The sequence below is a fragment of the Pongo pygmaeus genome, chromosome 6 (assembly GCF_028885625.2).
Source record: "Pongo pygmaeus isolate AG05252 chromosome 6, NHGRI_mPonPyg2-v2.0_pri, whole genome shotgun sequence".
Taxonomy (NCBI): Eukaryota; Metazoa; Chordata; class Mammalia; order Primates; family Hominidae; genus Pongo; species Pongo pygmaeus.
In genome coordinates, this window is record NC_072379.2 from 7,090,978 (window position 1) to 7,096,291 (window position 5,314).

General features: G+C 40.4%; 1 pseudogene; it reads left to right on the plus strand.

Moving 5' to 3' along the window:
- Positions 1-2,356: 2,356 nt before the first annotated feature.
- LOC129041050 (endogenous retrovirus group K member 6 Env polyprotein-like) lies at positions 2,357-4,920 on the plus strand (annotated as a pseudogene).
- The last annotated feature ends 394 nt before the right edge of the window (positions 4,921-5,314 follow it).

A 5,314-nucleotide genomic window follows, 5' to 3' on the forward strand; every position in this document is an offset into this window, starting at 1 on the left:
TGGCAAAGGAACAATTAGAAAAGGGACATATTGAGCCTTTATTTCCACCTTGGCATTCTCCTGTGTTTGCAAGTCAGAAAAAATCAGGCAGAGGGCGCATGCTAACCGATTTAAGAGCCGTTAATGCAAGAATTCAACCCATGGGGCCTCTCCAACCTGGGCTGCCCTCTCCAGCCGTGATCCCCAAAGATTGGCCTTTAATTATAATTGATCTGAAGGATTGCTTTTTTACCATTCCTCTGGCAAAACAGGATTTTGAAAAATTTGCTTTTATGATACCAGCCATAAATAATGAAGAACCAGCCACCAGATTTCAGTGGAAAGTGTTGCCTCAGGGAATGCTTAGTAGTCTAACTATGTGTCAGACTTTTGTAGCTCAAGTTCTTCAACCAGTTAGAGACAAGTTTTCAGACTCTTATATCATTCATTATCTTGATGATATTTTGTGTGCTGCAGAAACAAGAGACAAATTAATTGACTGTTACACATTTCTGCAGACACAGGTTGCAAACGCAGGCCTGACAATGGCATCTGATAAGATTCAGACCTCCACTCCTTTTCATTATTTGGGAATGCAGGTAGAGGAGAGAAAAATTAAACCACACAAAGTAGAAATAAGAAAAGACACATTAAGAACATTAAATGACTTTCAAAAATTGCTAGGAGATATTAATTGGATTCGGCCAACTCTAGGCATCCCTACTTATGCCAGATCAAATTTGTTCTCTATCTTCAGAGGGGATCCAGACTTGAATAGTAAAAGAACATTAACTCCAGAGGCAACTAAAGAAATTGAATTAGTTGAAGAAAAATTTCAGTCAGCACAAGTAAATAGAATACATCACTTAGCCCCAGTTCAACTTTTAATTTTTGCTACTGCACATTCTCCAACAGGCATTATTATTCAAAATACAGATCTTGTGGAGTGGTCATTCCTTCCCCACAGTAAACTTCAGACTTTTACATTGTACTTAGATCAAATGGCTACATTAATTGGTCAGGCAAGACTACGAATAGTAAAATTGTGTGGAAATGACCCAGATAAAATCACTGTTCCTTTAAACAAGGAACAGGTTGGACAAGCTTTATCAATTCTGGTGCATGGCAGATTGGTCTTGCTGATTTTGTGGGAATTATTGATAATCATTACCCACAAGCAAAAATCTTCCAGTTTTTGAAATTGACTACTTGGATTTTACCTAAAATTACCAGACATAAAGCTTTAGAAAATGCTCTCACAGTGTTTACTGAGGGTTCCAGCAATGGAAAAGTGGCTTACACTGGGCCAAAAGAATGAGTCATTGAAACTCAATATCACTCATCTCAAAGAGCAGAATTGATTGCTGTCATTTCAGTTTTACAAGATTTTAATCAGCCTATTAACATTGTTTCAGATTCTGCATATGTAGTACAGGCTACAAAGGATGTTGAGACAACCCTAATCAAATATAGGATGGATGATCAGTTAAATCAGCTGTTTAAATTGTTACAACAAACTGTGAGAAAAGAGAAATTTCCCATTTTATATTACTCATATTCGAGCACATACTAATTTCCCAGGGCCTTTAACTAAGGCCAATAAACAAGCTGATTTGCTAGTATCATCTGGCTTCATGGAAGCACAAGAACTTCATGCGCTGACTCATGTAAATGCAACAGGATTAAAAAACAAATTTGATATCACACGGAAACAAGCAAAAAATATTGTACAACATTGTGCTCAGTGTCAAGTCTTACACCTGCCCACTCAAGAGGCAGGAGTTAATGCCAGAAGCTTATGTCCTGATGCATTATGACAAATGGATGTTACACATGCACCTTCATTTTGAAAATTGTCATTTGTCCATGTGACGGTTGATACTTATTCACATTTCATATGGGCAACCTGCCAGACAGGAGAAAGTACTTCCCATGTTAAAAGACATTTATTATCTTCTTTTGCAGTCATGGGAGTTCCAGAAAAAATTAAAACAGATAATGGGCCAGGATACTCTAGTAAAGGATTTCAAATATTCTTAAATCAGTGGAATATTACACATACCACAGGAATCCTTTCTAATTCCCAAGAACAGGCCATAATTGAAAGAACTAATAGAACACTCAAAGCTCAATTGGTTAAACAAAATAAAAAAAGGAAAAAGACAGTAATGAGTATAACACTACCCAGATGCAACTTAATCTAGCACTCTATACTTTAAATTTTTAAAATATATATAGAAATCAGACCACTACTTCTGCAGAACAACATTTGACTGGTAAAAAGAACAGCCCACATGAGGGAAAACTGACTTGGTGGAAACACAACAAACATAAAACATGGGAAATAGGTAAGGTGATAACATGGGGGAGAGGTTTTGCTTGTGTTTCAGCAGGAGAAAATCAGCTTCCTGTTTGGGTACCCGCTAGACATGTGAAGTTCTACAATGAACCCACCAGAGATGCAAAGGAAGGCGCCTCCCCAGACACAGAGAACCCGCAATCGAACATCATCAACTCGCAGGGTGAACAAAATGGTGATATCAGAAGAACAGATGAAGCTGCCATCCACCAAGAAGGCGGAGCCTCCGACCTGGCCCCAGCTAAAGAAGCTGGCACAGTTAGCTGAAAAAAGCCTGGAAAACACCAGGGTAACACAAACTCCAGAGAATATGCTGCTTGCAGCTTTCGTGATTGTATCAACGGTGGTAAGTCTCCCTATGTCTGCAGGAGCCGCTGCAGCTAACTATACTTATTGGGCCTATGTGCCTTTCCCAGCCTGAATTCGGGCAGTCACTTGGATAGATAATCCTATTGAAGTAGATGTTAATAACAGTGCATGGGTACAAGGCCCCACAGATGACCGTGGCCCTGCCCAACCTGAAGAAGAAGGAATGATGATAAACATTTCCACTGGGTACCATTATCCTCATATTTGCCTGGGAAAAGCACCAGGATGCTTAATGCCTACAATCCAAAATTGATTGGTAGAAGTACCTACTGTCAGTGCCACCAGTAAATTTACTTATCATAGGATAAGTGGAATGTCACTTGAGTCACAAGTGAATAATTTACAGAATTCTTCCTATCAAAGATCCTTACAATTTAGGCCTAAAGGGAAACCATGTCCCAAGGAAATTCCAAAAGAATCAAAAGACCCAGAAGTCTTAGTTTGGGAAGAATGTGTGGCTGATACTGCAGTGGTACTACAAAACCATAAATTTGGAATTATTATAGACTGGGCCCCTCGAGGCCAATTATATTATGATTGTATGGGCCAGACTCACTCATGTTCACAGGCTCCATCTGTCTGGCCCACTAATCCAGCCTATGATAGTGATTTAACTAAAAAGCTAGACCAGGTTTATAGAAGGCTAGAATCACCCTATCATTGGAAAGGGGGTGAAAAGGGGATTTCATCACCCTGACCAAAGTTACTTAGTCCTGTTGTTGGTCCTGAACACCCAGAATTATGGAAGCTCACTGTGGCCTCATACCACATTAGAATTTGGTCTGGAAATCAACTTATGGGAAGAAGAAATCATAAGCCATATTATACTATTAACCTAAGTTCCAATCTGACAATTCCTTTGCAAAGTTGTGTAAAACCCCCTTCTATGCTGGTTGTAGGAAACATAGTTCTTAAACCAGATTCCCAAACTATAACCTGTGAAAATTGCAGGTTGTTTACTTGCATTGATTCAACTTTGGATTGGCAGCATCGTGTTCTGTTAGTAATGGCAAGAGAAGGCGTGTGGATCCCCGTGTCCACGGACCAACCGTGGGAGGCTTCTCCATCCGTACATATCATCACAGAAGTATTAAAAGGAGTCCTAACCAGATCTAAAAAATTCATTTTTACTTTAATTGCAGTGATTATGGGTCTTATTGCAGTCACAGCTACTGCTGCAGCTGCTGGAATTGCTTTACACTCCTCTGTTCAAACTGCAGAATATGTGAATAATTGGCAAAAGAATTCCTCAAAATTGTGGAATTCTTAGACTCAAATAGATCAAAAATTGGGAAATCCAATTAATGATCTTAGACAAACTGTTATCTGGATGGGAGATAGGCTCATGAGCTTGGAATATCTTTCTCAGTTACAGTGTGACTGGAATACATCAGAGTTTTGTATTACACCTGGAGCCAAGAATGAATCTGAACATCACTGGGACATGGTTAGATGCCATCTACAAGGAAGAGAAGATAATCTAACCTTAGATGTTTCTAAATTGAAAGAACAAATTTTTGAAACATCAAAAGCCCAGTGAAATCTGGTGCCGGAAAGGGAGGCAATGGTAAAAGCTGTTAATAGCCTCACAAATCTTAACCCTGTCACTTGGGTTAAAACCACTGGAAATTCCACCATTGCAAATTTTGTATTAATCCTTGTATGTCTGTGTTCTCTATTGTTATTCTACGGGTGTATCCGGCAGCTCTGGAGAAACAGTGACCAGCGAGAATGGGCCATGATGACGATGGCGGTTTTGTCAAAATGAAAAGGGGGAAATGTAGGGAAAAGAAAGAGAGATCAGACTGTCACTGTGTCTATGTAGAAACGGAGGACATAAGAGACTCCATTTTGAAAAAGACCTGAACTTTAAACAATGGCTTTGCTGAGATGTTGTTAATTTGTAGCTTTGCCCCAGCCACTTTGACCCAGCCACTTGGACCCAACTTGGAGCTCACAAAAACATGTGTTGTATAAAATCAAGGTTTACGGGATCTAGAGCTGTGCAGGATGTGCCTTGTTAACAAAATGTTTATAGGGAGTATACTTGGAAAAAGTCATTGCCATTCTCTAGTCTCAATAAACCAAGGTCACAATGCACTGTGGAAAGCCGCAGGGACCTCTGCCCTTGACAGCGGTGTGTTGTCCAAAGTTTCTCCCCATGTCACAGTCTGAAATATGGCCTCGTGGGATGAGAAAGGCCTGACTGTCCCCCAGCCTGACACCCGTAAAGGGTCTGTACTGAGGTGGATTAGTAAAAGAGGAAAGTCTCTTGCAGCTGAGATGGAGGAAGGCCACTGTCTCCTGCTTGCCCCTGGGAACTGAATGTCTCGGTGTAAAACCCGACTGTACACTTGTTCAACTCTGACATAGGAGAAAAGCTGCCCTGTGGCGGGAGGGGAGACATGCTTGCAGTAATGCTGCCTTGTTATTCTTTACTCCGCTGAGATGTTCAGGTGGAGAGAAACATAAATCAGGCCAACGTGCACGTCCAGGTGTAGTACCTTCCCTTGAACTTAATCATGATATAGATTCTTTTGCTCCCATGTCTTTTGTTGACCTTCTCCTTATTATCACCCTGCTCTCCTACTACATTCCATTTTGCAG